Source organism: Myxocyprinus asiaticus, chromosome 18 (assembly GCF_019703515.2).
Source record: "Myxocyprinus asiaticus isolate MX2 ecotype Aquarium Trade chromosome 18, UBuf_Myxa_2, whole genome shotgun sequence".
NCBI classification, from domain to species: Eukaryota; Metazoa; Chordata; class Actinopteri; order Cypriniformes; family Catostomidae; genus Myxocyprinus; species Myxocyprinus asiaticus.
In genome coordinates, this window is record NC_059361.1 from 9,350,784 (window position 1) to 9,366,737 (window position 15,954).

General features: G+C 39.8%; 1 pseudogene; it reads left to right on the forward strand.

Annotated features, from left to right (window-relative positions):
* Positions 1 to 15,954, forward strand: part of LOC127455835 (xaa-Pro dipeptidase-like) — a 175,385-nt pseudogene that overhangs the window by 59,461 nt on the left and 99,970 nt on the right.

Sequence of the window (15,954 nt, forward strand, 5' to 3'; positions counted from 1 at the left end):
TGAGCACTTGACACCTTGTACTTCTGGACACTCCAGGTAGGTTGCAGTTCTGGAATATGGTGGCACTGGAGGATAATGGGTTCCTGGTAGCTTCACGTTTAATTCTTCTCAAATCAATTTAGTTAATTTGCGCCTTTTCTTCTCCATGCGTATTTTGCACCCCAGTTGACTATTCGCAACAAAATGTTTGATGGTCCGATGCTCACGCATCAATAGTTTAGCTATTCCAAGAGTGTTGCATCAGTCTGAAAGGCATTTTACAATTTTTTTACTTTTCAGGGCCAGTTAAATCTCTTTTTTGGTAATGAAGCTGCCTAATTATTATGCACACCTTGATATAAGGTGTTAGTCACTTCTGCCACTCCCTCCCTCATTACACAAATATATATCACCTGAAAATGATTGAATCCATTAAAAATTCAAGTTTATATGGTTTGGAGTTGGAAAATTTGCATGGAAATAATGATAAGATCAGAATACTCACTTGCCTAATAATTGTGCACGCAGTGTTCAGATAACAATGGCACTTACACCGATCAGCCACAACATTAAAACCACCTGCTTAATATTGTGTAGGTCCCCCTCGTGCCACCAAAACAGTGCCAACCCGCATCTCAGAATAGCATTCTGAGATGATATTCTTCTCACCACAATTGTACAGAGCGGTTATCCGAGTTGCCACAGACTCTGTCATAGACCAGTCTGGCCATTCTCGGTTGTCCTCTCTCATCAACAAGGCGTTTCCGCCCACAGAACTGCCCCTCACTGGATTTTTTGTTTGTTTTTGGCACCATTCTGAGTAAATTCTATAGACTGTTATGTGTGAAAATCCCAGGAGATCAGCAGTTACAGAAATACACAAACCAGCCCATCTGGCACTAACTAACCAATGTCTGACTCCGCATGGAGGCTCATGTTACTCTCTGCGGTCCACGCACAACTTTCCACGCACCCCATTGTGAGCGAGAACCACTAATCAGGACCACGAGGAGGTTACCCCATGTGACTCTACCCTCCCTAGCAACAGGGCCAATTTGGTTGCTTAGGAGACCTGGCTGGAGTCACTCAGCACCACCTGGATTCGAACTCGTGACTCCAGGGGTGGTAGTCAGCATCAATACTAGCTGAGCTACCCAGACACCGGCATGTCAGCACTTTAAAATATGCCACAAATATAAAAAATTAACAAAAAGCTAAATCACATTTTTTTTTTTTTTTTTTTTTTATAAATATCTAATCAAATGATCCTCTGGAGAGCACACTCCGAAATGCATGCCTGTATTTCAGATTTATGCATTTCAATTTCATGAACAAAATTCCATGAAATTTAACTGAGTAATCTTAAACAAATTTAAATGAATAAAACCTCAATATATATACATTTTATTAATGTATTTTTTTATAAAACTTAATTCAATTTTATGGAATTTTGTTTGTTTGAGTGAATGAAATTCTATCCATTTATCAACCTAAATAATATTTGACAACTTTCCTTTGAGCCTCTTAGCTCTGACTGAATTGCATGGCAGAAAACATTTTTCTAATTTAGAAGAGAGCAGTCAATTGGCCAGACAGTATAAATGTTCAATTACTCACTACAAATAGTTTATGGACTAATTTGCTTCATTTATTTAATTTATTTTACAATTTAGTTGAATATTTAGTTCAAAAAAAAAAAAAAAAAAAAAGAAAAAGTAAAACATTTAAAAGATAATAACTAAATTTAAAAAATTGTTCAAATACAACATTTTGGCTGAGGGGGCACAGTGGTTTGGCTGAGGAGGCACTCCCCTTTACATTCATCTTGCACAAAGACACATTATATAACACTTAATTTGAACATTTACATGGTGGGAAATAGAAATACCCTGCCCAGTTTAAGTTAAATTTAAATTCCAGTAAATTTAAAGACACATGACACAAAACAATTCAAGTTACTTAAAAGGTGTCAATTTTGTGAACTAAAAAGAAAGAGAAAGGTCTAAATACTCATTAAGGTTCTCACATGTGCACAGATAGACCCCAGGTGGTGCTCAAGCACCTGCCCTTTTGCCTCTGACTAGATAAGTGCCCTTTTTGCAAGACTTTTTTTTTTCTAGTTCTTTTTCTAATTTTATATTTTAGTTTTTAAATTTGGCCAGTGGCATACATTTTCAATTAAAAGCGTGTTGTAATGCCTGACAACTGAATTTTAGTTCTAATTCTGCAAGACAGCACGAGCCCCTGTATGTCACAGCCACCACAGTTAACGCACGCAAATCGAGCACCCTGCGGAGTATGGAATTATATACATGCCACAATTCTGCACGCGCAAAATTATATTTTGAGCGGACAAAAATGTTCTGTGCACGCAAGATGAAATTTTGAGCGCACAAAAAGTTATTTAGCATGCGCAAGATTATATTTTGAGTGCAAAAAAAAATGTTCTGCATGCACAATATGATATTTTGAGCATACAAAAACTTTTCTGCATGCGCAAGATGATATTTTGAGTGCAAATTATTTTTTCTGAACGTGCAAGATGATATTTTGAGCGCACAAAAAATTTCTGCACGTTCAAGATGATATTTTGATTGTTGATTGATTGTTGACTCAAGATGGCGACGAGTATGGCTGCTGCGTTGTGAGCTCCGACACAACACTGCAGTTTTTTGTTTGTTTTGTTCACAGTTCTATGTTTTTTTTTGTCTTGGATGTTGTCTGCCTTATTGTCTATGACAGACAAACACTTTTGGACACTGGTTCTGCAATAGCACACCAAAAACCAGACTTTAAATTCCTCAATGCCGACCCGCTGTTTACAAACACACCAGCGGAGCCCTTTGTCTGGGCAGCCCAGCCGCGGAAACGCAGAAGGAAAAGGAGAAATAGAGCCGCGTTCTCATCAGAGTAAGACGTCGCGCAAATCGACCCCCGCTACCCAGTATTCTACTGGCAAATGTTCAGTCTCTGGACAACAAGCTCTGCGAGCTGAGAGCGCGGATCTCTTTCCAATGAGAGACGAGGGACTGCTGCATTATCTGCCTTATGGAAACTTGGATGTCTGCTGAGATTTCAGATTCAGACATCGAACCCGCGGGGCTCTCCGTGCACCGAGCGGACAGAGCAAAGGACCTCTCAGGTAAAAGCAGAGGTGGTGGTGTATGTTTTATGGTCAACAAATCCTGGTGTGATCAGAGGAACGTACATTCTATCAAGTCTTTCTGCTCTGCTGATCTGGAATTTCTCATGCTTCTGTGTCGACAATTCTGGCTACAGAGGGAATTCACAGCGGTCATTATCACAGCTGTGTACATCCCCCCACAAGCCGACACAGACCGGGCACTCAAGGAACTGTACGGGATTATAAGCAAGCAGGAAACCGTGCACCCTGAGGCCGCGTTCATTGTGACCTGGGACTTTAACAAAGCCAATTTTAAATCAATCGCACCAAAATACCACCAACACATCAGTTTCAACACACGAGGGGACCAGGTTTTGGACCATTGCTACTCTCCCTTCCGGGATGGCTACAAATCCCTCCCCCACCCACCATTTGTCAAATCAGACCACTCTTCCATTCTGCTTCTGCCCGCTTACAGGTAGAAACTGAAACAGGAAGCACCCACCCTCAGAACGATCCAGTGCTGGTCGGACCAATCAGACTCTATGCTACAAGACTGTTTTGATCACGCAGACTGGGAGATGTTCCGGTCCGCCTCTGATGACAACATCGAGCTTTACGCTGATAGCGTAACGTGTTTCATCAGAAAGTGCATAGAGGAGGTCGTTCCGACCAGAACAATACGGATGTATCCGAACCAGTAACTGCTTTTAATTCTGGGAACGCGGAGGAGCATAAACAAGCCAGTTATGCACTCCGCAAAACTATCAGAGCAGCCAAACGCCAGTACAGGAACAAGATTGAAGGACAGTTTAACACCAACAACTCTAGAAGCATGTGGCAGGGAATTAATATCATCACGGACTTTAAAGGGAATAAAAACTCCGCCATGAACACCGCTGCCTCTCTCCCAGATGAGCTAAATAGTTTTTATGCTCGTTTTGTGGGAAATAACACCGCCCTCACGGAGAGAGCTCTCGCTGCCGAAGCTACAGAGGTTAGTTTACTCTCCATCTCTGTAGCGGATGTAACCCGATCCTTCCGACGGGTGAATATCCATAAAGCCACGGGTCCAGATGGCATTCCGGGCCACGTCATCAGAGCGTGCGCGAATCAACTGGCTGGTGTTTTTATGGACATTTTCAACCTTTCCCTCTCCTTGTCTGTGGTCCCCACATGCTTTAAAACATCCACTATTGTGCCTGTACCAAAGCAATCCAAAATCACTTGCTGAAATGACTGGCATCCTGTTACTCTGACCCCCATCATCAGCAAATGCTTTGAGACTAATCAGAGATTACATCTGCTCTGTTCTGCCTCCGTCACTGGACCCATTGCAGTTTGCTTACCGCGACAACCGCTCCACTGATGATGTCATTGCATCTACAATACACACTGCTCTCTCCCACCTGGAAAAAAGGAACACTTATGTGAGAATGCTGTTTGTAGACTACAGCTCAGCATTCAACACCATAGTGCCCTCCAAGCTAGATGAGAAACTCCGGGCTCTGGGCTTAAACAGCTCGCTGTGCAGCTGGATCCTGGACGTCCTGTCAAGCAGACGCCAGGTGGTTAGAATGGGCAGCAACATCTCCTCATCACTGAACCTCAACACTGGAGCCCCAAAGGGCTGTGTTCTCAGCCCACTCCTGTATTCCCTGTACACACATGACTGTGTGGCAACACATAGCTCCAATGCCATCATTAAGTTTGCTGATGATACAACGGTGGTAGGTCTGATCACTGACAATAATGAAACGGCCTACAGAGAGGAGGTGCTCACTCTGACACGCTGGTGTCAGGAGCACAACCTCTCCCTCAGCGTCAGCAAGACAAAGGAGCTTGTGGTGGACTTCAGGAGAAAAGACAGAGAACACAGTCCCATCACCATCAATAAAGCACTGGTGGAGAGAGTCAGCAGCTTCAAGTTCCTTTGTGTCCACATCACTGAGGAACTCACATGGTCCGTCCACACTGAGGCCGTTGTGAAGAAGGCTCATCAGCGCCTCTTCTTCCTGAGACTGCTGAAGAAGTTTGGAATGAACTGCCACATCCTCACACGGTTCTACACCAGCACTGTAGAGAGCATCCTGACTGGCTGCATCACTGCCTGGTACGGCAATAGCACCGCCCACAACCGCAAAGCCCTGCAAAGGGTGGTGCGAACTGCCAGACACATCATCGGAGGTGAGCTTCCCTCCCTCCAGGACATATATAGCAGGTGGTGTGTGAAAAGAGCTCGGAAGATCATCAGAGACTCCAGCCACCCAAGCCGTGGGCTGTTCTCACTGCTACCATCAGGCAGGCTGTATCGCAGCATCAGGACCCGCACCAGCCGACTTCATGACAGCTTCTTCCCCCCAAGCAATCATACTTCTGAACTCTTGATCTCTCACGATCAATATACATCAGCACTGCACTTTATTAATCGTATTATCTCACACTGGACTGTCTTAAATTATATTCTCTCTTAACAACACACTGGCAACTGACTATCAACCGACAGCCTGAATGTCAATACAGTACAATACAACCTACTGTATATTTTATATATACAACATATACTTTTTTTTATTGTATAATGTGTATTCTATATTGTGTGTATGTGTATTCTATATTGTGTGTATTGTATACTGTACAATATTCTATATTGTGTGTATTGTATACTGTATATTGTATATTATTATTTGTTATTGTGTTGTGTGTAATTATGTGTATATGATATTTATTAAATTGTGATGTGTAAATCTGTTTATTGTAATTGGTATATGTCTCATCTATGTCTCATCACTGTCACGACTGCTATGTTGCTCGGAACTGCACCCAAGACTTTCACCCACTATTGCACTTTTATATTGCAATTGTATATGGTTGTGTGACAATAAAAGTGAAGTGAATATTTTGAACACACAAAAAGTTATTTTGCACGTGCTTGAACTCAGTTTTGTAAAAGTAATGTAGCTTCTTGCAAAGATAAATTCATTTTGAGCAAACGAAAATACATTTTGCGCTTGAATACATTTTATTTGAATGTGAATTTTGCTTTTTCCTCCTACCCACTCTGCATGCAAAATACATTTTTACCTTCTCAAAATATCATCTTTCGCACGCAGAACATTTTTTGAGCACTTTTTGGAATAATTTTGTGCACGCAGAATTGTGGCACAAATAGAACTCTATAGCAGAGCAGCATCCACATCTCTGACCTGCCTTTATTAGTGATAGCCAGGTAACGATAGTGTTTGCCCTAAACTTCGGCATTGTTTGTCACTGTTGTGAAATTAAACCACTATTAAAACATCTCAATACAGCCTGACTAACTTAGGCAATAGCCCTCCATTAAGCTTAACAACAAGAAAGCTAGTCTGGTGTTGGAGTAAAATAGGGTTGCGGACTGGCCATAGGGAGAACCGTGACTGTTCCTGGTGGGCTAGCCACAAAACGGGGCCAAACGGGCCGCAAAACGGCACTGCGATATGCAGAAGGGTATTTCGCTCGAGCACCTGCCTCCCAAAATGTCTGTGCACGGCCCTGTCAAGGTTAACTTATTTGAACTAATTTGGATGATTACATTTTTCCCTACTCAAAACAATTAATTATTTTGAGCATTAGGATTTACAGTGCAGTCATCTGAACCAGTGTCAAAAAAAAAAAAAAACTGGACATTTTAACATGTACATATTAAAATAAATGATTAACCAATTTCTTGCAAGTTTTTTTTTTAGACAAAGTATAAAGTAAATATATTTAGGATTATATTTTAATGTTTGTTTTAATGTACCATGTGCCATGATTAATCGTGATTTATAACAGAAAACTGTGTGATTTAATCAGTTAAAAATGTTTTATTGATTCACAGCTCTAATGTTAAAATATATTGTTAAGGTTAAATATTAAAATATAATATGTTTTAGTATCATCCTGATACTGAAGCACTGGTAGGCTACTTCTGACATCACAAGGTGATTAAAACATTCAGGACTTTAAAACAATTGTGGCTTAAGCCTAGCCCTAGCACTGCTCATGCTGTGCATATCTGGAGATTTAAGTATTTATTTATTTAGAAAGAGATTGGGTAAGTCTACCTAAATGTAACATAATTTAATTGAAAATGTTGGGGGAACATATCTCAGATGTTTTGATTGCTTTTTTGTTAACAAATTTTAGCGTATTTATATAATGTTTCCTCTCTCTAAATAAAACTGCAGTTTTGAGAGGCTTACATTTGTGAATGTAAAATTTAAACAAGGAAATAAAATTACAATAATAATACATATATCATCATTGACGTGATCATTAACATAGTAGCCAAAAATAATAATCCTATATAATGAGACAAAGACAGTTTCTACACTGGGCAATAGACCTTATTCACAGCAGCACCATCTTTGATTTTTGTCGGGAATGACAATGAGGCTGTGAGGGATAGAAGTACAGTCTCTTCAATCCAAGTACCCCTCGCTGCAGACTGTAGCGCGATGAAGTAGTGGATTTAATACTCTCCATAGTGGATTTTAGCGACATAGAGGATGTTTTAATGCACATGCGTATTCACATTTACATGTTTTGTGTCATGTATTCATATAACACACACACACACGGATAGCGCCTATATATATTTATATTAGGGCTGCACAATTAATAAAATAATATCGAAACCACCATATGACGCTGTGCGATTATTAAACCGCAAAGGGCTATTAAATTAATGAATAGCATGATCCCTCTGCTCGCTTCAAAGTGTATGCACGCTGCTCTGTCCTGTATTGTGTAAAAGCATTAGTACTGTGTTTTCAGAGTGGTACTGTGCTCCACAACTCCATATCGTGCTCAGAGTAACAGATGTGCTCCCAGTTCGGGTCCGTTTGTTTACGTGCGCTGAGCTCAAGATTAACTAACTAATCTCACTTTTGCGTACATCCAAACATGTCTGACTGCTACATGTTAATACACAAATACAAACAATACACCCCATGGCATGGGTATTTATGTATAGCTGAGAAGATGTTAAAATGAGAAGCACTTTATAGTGAGTAGTATGAATATCTTGCTTAATTTATATAGTTTTTTATGTTGGCGAAGAGGAAAACTATGTCAAGTACTGAACGTGTCAAGTAATTAAAATGGTCATGGTTATGAAGCTAAGCTGTACTAAATTAATGTGTCATTGTAATACTTTAATAATAAGTAATATACTACTCAGTGTAACGTATCCACCTTTTTCCTGGGGGTTTTACTGGGGAAACGAATGTGGGTGGAAGTTCCACCGGAAGTTGTTCGACAGCATTCCCTAGCTCTGGCTGAAGTCTTTTTAAGACCCTGTTTACAGCTGGTAATAAGACATGTTTCAGATGATCCGATTGCAAAGGTCAGCGCTAAATATAGTTTTAAATGGGGTGCAAAATGTTTTGTGATTGAATCACAAAAAACACATACACAAGCAGTCAAAAACCACATAGCATTTGAGGTTTAAAACGGTATCCTGATTCGTCCTGGACAACAGCGAAGCACCACCTCTCACCAGTCAATCACCAAATGTTTAAACTAACATGCAGATTTAAAAAGGAAATAACCGTCCGATTGGAAAACTTGAAAAGTGATTACATACCCAAGTATGAGCTTCACAGCTCTTCCTTAGTGTGTCTGTCTGATTTGAACATGCGGGGTGACAAGATGACAAGCACACACATCAGAAGTTGAACTAACACAGGTTCTCCACTAAAACAACCAATAATTTTGCTTGAAATGTTGCGTTTGTGCTTAGATTAAATCTCAGCTGCATCTGGGAGAAACAGAGTGCTGGTTTTGTTCGCGCCTTCTTTGTCTTTATGACTTTTTTGCAATTTATTATCGTTCAGTATCACACTGATATAGTGACTGATGTATGTCCATACGAAATCATACATGCTCTCCTCAAAATCCCAACACTGTAACGAAAGAATGAATGGACGTACGCCACAACAACAGCTGTGTTTACTTGACAACGGAAGTTGTTTCTCGCTAAGCATCATGGGAAGTAGGAAAAAAGTCAGCTAAAACCCAAAACATCAACCACGTCACAAAAATTCACTACGTCATCGCACTACAGTCTGTAGCAAGGACCCTCTCCTTCAATGGGCTGTACTGCAGTTTAAAGTGTTTTTGGATCGTTCCACGGACAAAACATTGAAAAAACATCTTTCCAAGAACATTCAGTAGACAAAAAAAAACTCCAGACAATATGAGTTGTGGAAAATCGTATGTGATCTAGGAGCTTTTTACAGCTTTATACCGTGCGTGCCATTGAAGAGACTGTAAGACTATCCCTCACAGCCTCGTTGTCATTCCCATTAAAAATCAAAGATGGCGCTCGCGTGAATAAGGTCTAGTCGCTTGTTGCTTCAGAACTGTGAGCAGAAGGCGCGGTCATGTGGTCGAGGGAGATCAGCAGGTCTGGTCACATGACTTTATCTCTCAGCTGAGCAGCAGGAGCAGCATCACAACTCAGAGACGATGTTAAAGCCATATCCAAAGGGATAAATAGGCTGTGTCTCATTTGAAAGAATGCGTCCTCCGAGGTCACATTTCTCGTTTCAGAAAAGCAAGTAGGAAACTTCGAATGCAGCCTTCAAATGCGACCTTCTTTCACGGGAATTCGGAGGATGCATGAGGTGTATCCTTCGTGGGCACTCATAACCCACAATTCTTTGCTTCAGCGGAAATGTCTAAAAAAATGATGCCAATTTGCCCATAAATATGATGTTCAAATGCAAGGAATGTTAATTCCCAAGTACCTCAGTAGATAGGTGCAGAGTATATAATATGTATAATTATGTTAATATATAATTAAAATAAAGTATTAGACTAAAAGTACACCTGTAAAATCTATTTTCTTTTCTCTTAACATCATTATAACTCTCCTAAAATGTACCTCATACATTCTCTTATAAAGAGACTTTGTTCCCTTCTCACTCAAAGTGCTTGCGCTTTTTAAAGAGTGGATTGCTGTCATAGCAACCATGTTACGTTCCGTTTCCATTTGTCCTACAAAGGCTGTCTCATATAAACGAGGCTTGTTTAAAGGAGGACACTCGGTATACTGCAGCCTTCAAAGGACACGTCCTACCTAGCATGCAGCCTTCCAAACGAGACACAGCCACGGTTTAACATTACAGAACTTATCTTCATCAATGCCTCACACTCCATCCCAGTAGGTGGCAGAAATGCGCCTAAGCTGGTTTGCCAACCACCAATAAATCCAAAGAAGAAGAAGGATGCCAATAAATCCAAAGAAGAAAAAGGATCGCTATTGGCTGTGTCTCATTTGGAAGGATGCATCCTCCAGAGGTCAATGAAACAAGACAGCCTCGATGACGTATGCAGCCGACAAATGTGACCTCCGGAGGACGCATCCTTCCAAACGAGACACGGCCAATAAATTTTCAAAAATTCAATTTTTTTTTTCTCTGTCAAGAATGTCAAAAGAATGTCAAATACAAAACTAACTTTACTGCACTTGAAACAGCAACAACACTAAAAGACCTGTGCGTGTCTTTAACGCATGAAATGTTGCGCGATTATACATTTAAAAAATAAAATAAATAATGAGGTAAAACTTTCTGCTGTGGTGCTGCCATACTGCTGATGCTTCTCCTTCTTCTTCTTTGGATTTATTGCCTACAGAAGCCCTGAACCGCAAGGTGGAAAAAAAATAATAATAAAGAATTACGGTAAAAAAACAAATAAAAAAAAATAAAAAAAATAATAATAATAAAATAGTGCCGTTGTGCAAGTCCAATGCAGATGAATGAGAAACAAGCGAGTAAAAGATCACAATATTTCAACATTTTGAGTCACAATACACTTAATGGGAAAAAAGAACACTTACTCATGCTGTACTTTACAGTACATCCCAAGATACCTGCTTTAAAAAATATCAATAAACTCCAGATGCATCCGACTTGTGTTGTTTTCAGTAGTGATCACCTCTGGAAGTATTCAGGCATAAAATGTCTTGAACACAACCACGAATTTGCCTTCGAAATGTGAATTCAAGCCAGTGGGCACGTAACCAAGGTAGTTTGGGGTGGAGAACAGGATTTTGGGAGGGAAACCACTGTATATGCACCTTTTCATCTCTGCATTAGCTGCTTTGAAGACAGGTTTGTGTGCATGACAGTCTCTTGAAGGAGTGGGGTAAAACTGACTAAGAACTTGGCTTAAATGAATATTCCGGGTTCAGTACAAGTTAAGCTCAATCGACAGCATTTGTGGCATAATAGTGATTACCAGAAAAATTAATTTTGACTTGTCCCTCCTTTTCTTTAAAATAAAGCAAAAAATTGCGTTCCAGTGAGGTACTTACAATGGAAGAGAATGGGACCAATCTGTAAATGTTAAAATACTCACTGTTTCAAAAGCATTGCCACATAATTTTAGTGTGATAAAATCGCTTACTAACCTAGGGGTTTAGTGTAGAGGTCTGCACAGGCCTTAAAATGAAACCCGACCCATACCCGAGACCATGTGGTCCGACCCTATCCAGCCCGAACGATACCGTCATATTTTAAGACCAAACCTGAAATTACTTACTATCTAATTTCTTCTAGCAAGTACTGTTGCAATAGGCTGTGTTTTATGTAAGCATGTAGGCAACATTCGTAACAGGACTGAAACAGTAAACATACACAATTTTAACAAGGCACGGCAGCCCCTCAATACACACACCAGAGCAGAATGGAAAAAAGGTTTATGTGCTGAAACTTCACCTGGTGCAGAACAATCTGGAATAATATGAAACGAGGCAACAGTCCCCTCTATGCAGCCTGAACTTGTTTAGAATGTTGAATCTTTGTGACAACTGCGCTGAAAACAGTCTAGACGCAGCGCAAAGAATGAAATGGAGAGCAGGTGACTCAAGATGTGTTTGACAATTTTGAGTTCTTTTTAACTTGACATTGTGTTTAAAATATGCCGGTCCTGTGCGAGACACTGAAGAAAAAGCGAGACGCAGTGCAAATGTCAAAGACTTTCGTCCAGCATGTGTTTAAACAATGAGAAAACAGAACATAAACACGCAAAAACACATTCGGTGTGAACGGCCCCTAACTTGTCCGTTCGCGCTAGTCTATGAGTGAGAGCACATGCGCGAAACAAGTTCGGTAAGCCTCTTTATTTTTTTCTTCATTAAAAAACACGAACCCGACCCAAACCCAAAGTCCTACTTGAAAAACTGACCAGAACCCAGCCCAAAACCCGTCGGGTTCTCGGGTCCCATCGGGTTGCATTGCAGACCTCCAGTTTAGTTTCAACAAACCCTAAAATGACATGATTTAAACAACTTTACAGCTCAAATAATATATAATTTTTAACAGAAGAATAAAGCATGTGCTTTTATAAATCTTCACAGTTCTGTTTTTAAATCCTCCAAAAATTGGCCCCATTCATTCATTCCATTGTAAGAGCCTCATTGTAGCCTCGTTTTTTGCTTTTTTTAAAGAAAAGGAGGGACAAGTCTAAATTTTTTTTGTGGTAATCAACAGTATGCCACAAATGCTTTTGATTGAGCTTAACTTGTATTGAAATGGTGCGCACAGCAATTAAGACAGTTGGTGTGAGTGACCACCCTTCCCTTCAGTCCATATTAAAGATGCACCAATACAACTTTTTTCTCTTCCGATTCCAATATCTGAAATCTCAGTATCGGCCAATATCGATCCCGATCCGTTACCAGTGTAGTTGTTTTTTTAATAAACAGTTTTGAATATCTTTACATTATTGTGTGGAACTAATTGGGGTACTCTTTATTATGTAAAAAACACAACGCTCAAATATTGCGCACCGCCTGAAGGTTAAAAATAGCCGCGAGTGTGTGTGTGTGTGTGTGTGTGTGTGTGTGTGTTGTCAGAGCACTAACGTGCTGGCGCTGCATGTGCATTTTATATATTTACTTATTAAACACAGCCTTTTGTGATTCACAGAGCTTTCGCACGTCTTCAAGTGGCTTTGAATAAAATGCACGAGTCATATGAACTACTTTAAAGACCCTGTGATATCAAAATGAAAGTTTTGCTGCTTTAGTCCATATCTATTAGCTTTAGGGTCATCTATATGACAGTGTACTTCTAAAGGTTGACAAAATACATTTTCAGAAGATATATACATTTAAATTATGCAGTCTTGCTCTTCCAGCTAGAAGACACAGTCAATTCATGACATCAAACTGTACTAAATAAACTGTGTCCAATCAAATGCATTTTAGAATGAGAAGGCACCCGCCCCATTAATCTGCTCACCGCACATGGCTGTGCGTTTGCTGATGGTTCGTTCGCAGGGCACTTCAAAGAGAGCACAATCCATGTTGTGGGGTCTTTCCAAGCAGAATTTCCAATGATAATCACTGTAGAAGTGACTTGTAACTGACCGTTATCACCTTTCAGCCCTCTGAAGCCTCCAGAGTGAAGGGTAATTGTCTTTGAAGGGAGTAGGGCATAGGGACTATCACTTTTGATTGGACACGATGAAAGTGTCTGGAGTTTATATTTAATGCAGACATTTTTCAGAGGTTTCTTGGGATGTATATCACGATTAAGTGTTCTTTGCTCTTTCCATTTAGTGTAGTGTGATTCAAAACATTGATATGTCATAATATTTTATTCGCTTGTTTCTGATTCATCTTTATGACTTGCACAACAGCTCCTGTCTCATCATTAGTGAAGTCCACGATGCACTGTTTTTGTTTGTAACAGGGTAAGTTTGACCACTGTTCAGATTTCAAGTCAGGGGAAAAATCGGCCAAACTAGGTTGAGGTTTTTCAGTTTTTGTAAAATTTCACTCTCTAACAGCAGCACGTTGGACAGAGGAATGTGTGTGTGTGTGTGTGTGTGTGTGTGTGTCTGTATGACTGCGCTTATTAGCTTTATTAAAAAGTGGCATGAGCCGTTCAACAAGTCTCGCCCCAACTTCATGTTTCAGTAGGAAATATGTCAACAATGTAAAGTAAGCTGTGCTTTTCAAGGCATTTCACGGGGACTTTAGTAGTGTTTTTATGGTTCTTTTATGTCATTTTTGGAGCTTGACAGTAAGGAACATGACTAATACACAGTATCGGATTTGGATCAGGCTCGTCGGACCGATACCCGATCTGTCTAAAAACATCAATATCGGAGCCGATACCAATCCAGGTATCGGATTGGTGCCATCCCTAGTCCAAATTTAACAAAACTGTTCTCAAACTGGCAAGGAAAATGACTTTGGACCCATCTAATGTGCTTTATCCAGAATTTGAACTACTCCCATCTGGTCGACGTTTTCGCACTCCAAGGTTTAGATACAATCGCTATAAGAACTCATTTGTCCCTTTGGCTATGAAACTGCTGAACTCTAATATGAATGACATGATTGTATGAATGTTATCAATGTGTTTATCTTGTTACGCAGCGGCACATGTCTGTATGCTCAAAACAAATTTCTCTCATATCTGATCTGACTGAAATATTTATTTAACTGCATTGCGTCCTAGCATATGTCAGCAAAGACGAGTCAGTCCGGAAGACCAAGTTATGACATTTTGATTAAAAATGACAAGGTCAAGGTTTTTTTGTTCTTATAAAATAGCAAATATACATTGATGAATCATTCACAATAAGACCATTAACATGCTTTAATAAAATAAATAGGGTCAATTTTGATTTCATGCTGACTTAAAGCAAAGTGTCATTTCTAATTATTTTATTGTATTTATTTTAAGTTATTTATTGATTGATTGATTTTGGGGTGAAATATGACCTGGGCATGTTATTGACCGGTTTCATGAGATTTACCTAACTGGAATGATATTTTCAAAAGTTTCAATTGCATTTGTGTACTTGTTTTTAGCTAAAATGTAATAAACCCTCAATACTATCAATGGCCATAGTGACTCTATGTATGTGTGTATGGCAGTGTATTAGATGGGCAAAGACACTCTTGAGAGTTTCGGCAGCACTGTTTGCAGAAGACAGGCCTTAAAGCTGAGAAGGATGTACCTGCCAGATCTGTGGTTGTGCTGCAGGGAGGAGAACAGAAGCAGCGATACTGCACTGACATTGATTTGGTCTTCAGACAGGTACTAACCACAAACACATAAATACATGCTATCTAAAAGAGGATGTACCATAGGCCTGGACTTTTGCTAATGGCATAATGAGTTAGATATACTCACTGAGCATTTGAATAGGAACACCTGTACACCTACTTATTCATGTGAATATCTAATCAGTCAATCGTGTGGCAGCATTGCAATGCTTTAAATCATGCAGATACAGTTCAGGAGCTTCAGTTAATGTTCACATCAACCATCAGAATTGGAATCATAATTGTTCATAATTCATAATTGTTGGTGCCAGATGGGCTGGTTTGAGTATTTCTGTAACTGCTGATCTCCTGGGTTTGTGAGTATATATTTGCATGGTTATCAGTGTACAGGACTGCTTCACATTATTTACTAGGGGTGTAATGGTTTATCTTGGCACGAATCATCGTGGTTCAAAAAGGTGACAATTAGGGATGGACACAAGTACTCGAGTACTCGGGTACTCGGACGTGGCAGCAATGATCAATCATGAAAACGATGATAGATGGTGATCATGCATGATGTGACTCCTCACTTAATTCGATTCAATGACAATTGTCTGACAACTAAACACAAAGGTGTCAAAGAGGGAGCTTATTTTTAATTTTGAGATTGATTACGTTGTGATTTTGAGGGGTACACTGATTGTCATAGATGTCTCATAGCAGCCAAACTGATATACGACGCTGTAATGCTGTCGTTATGATATATAAATATATATAATTAACCGTGTTTTGAACACCTGTCTCTGCAAAATGT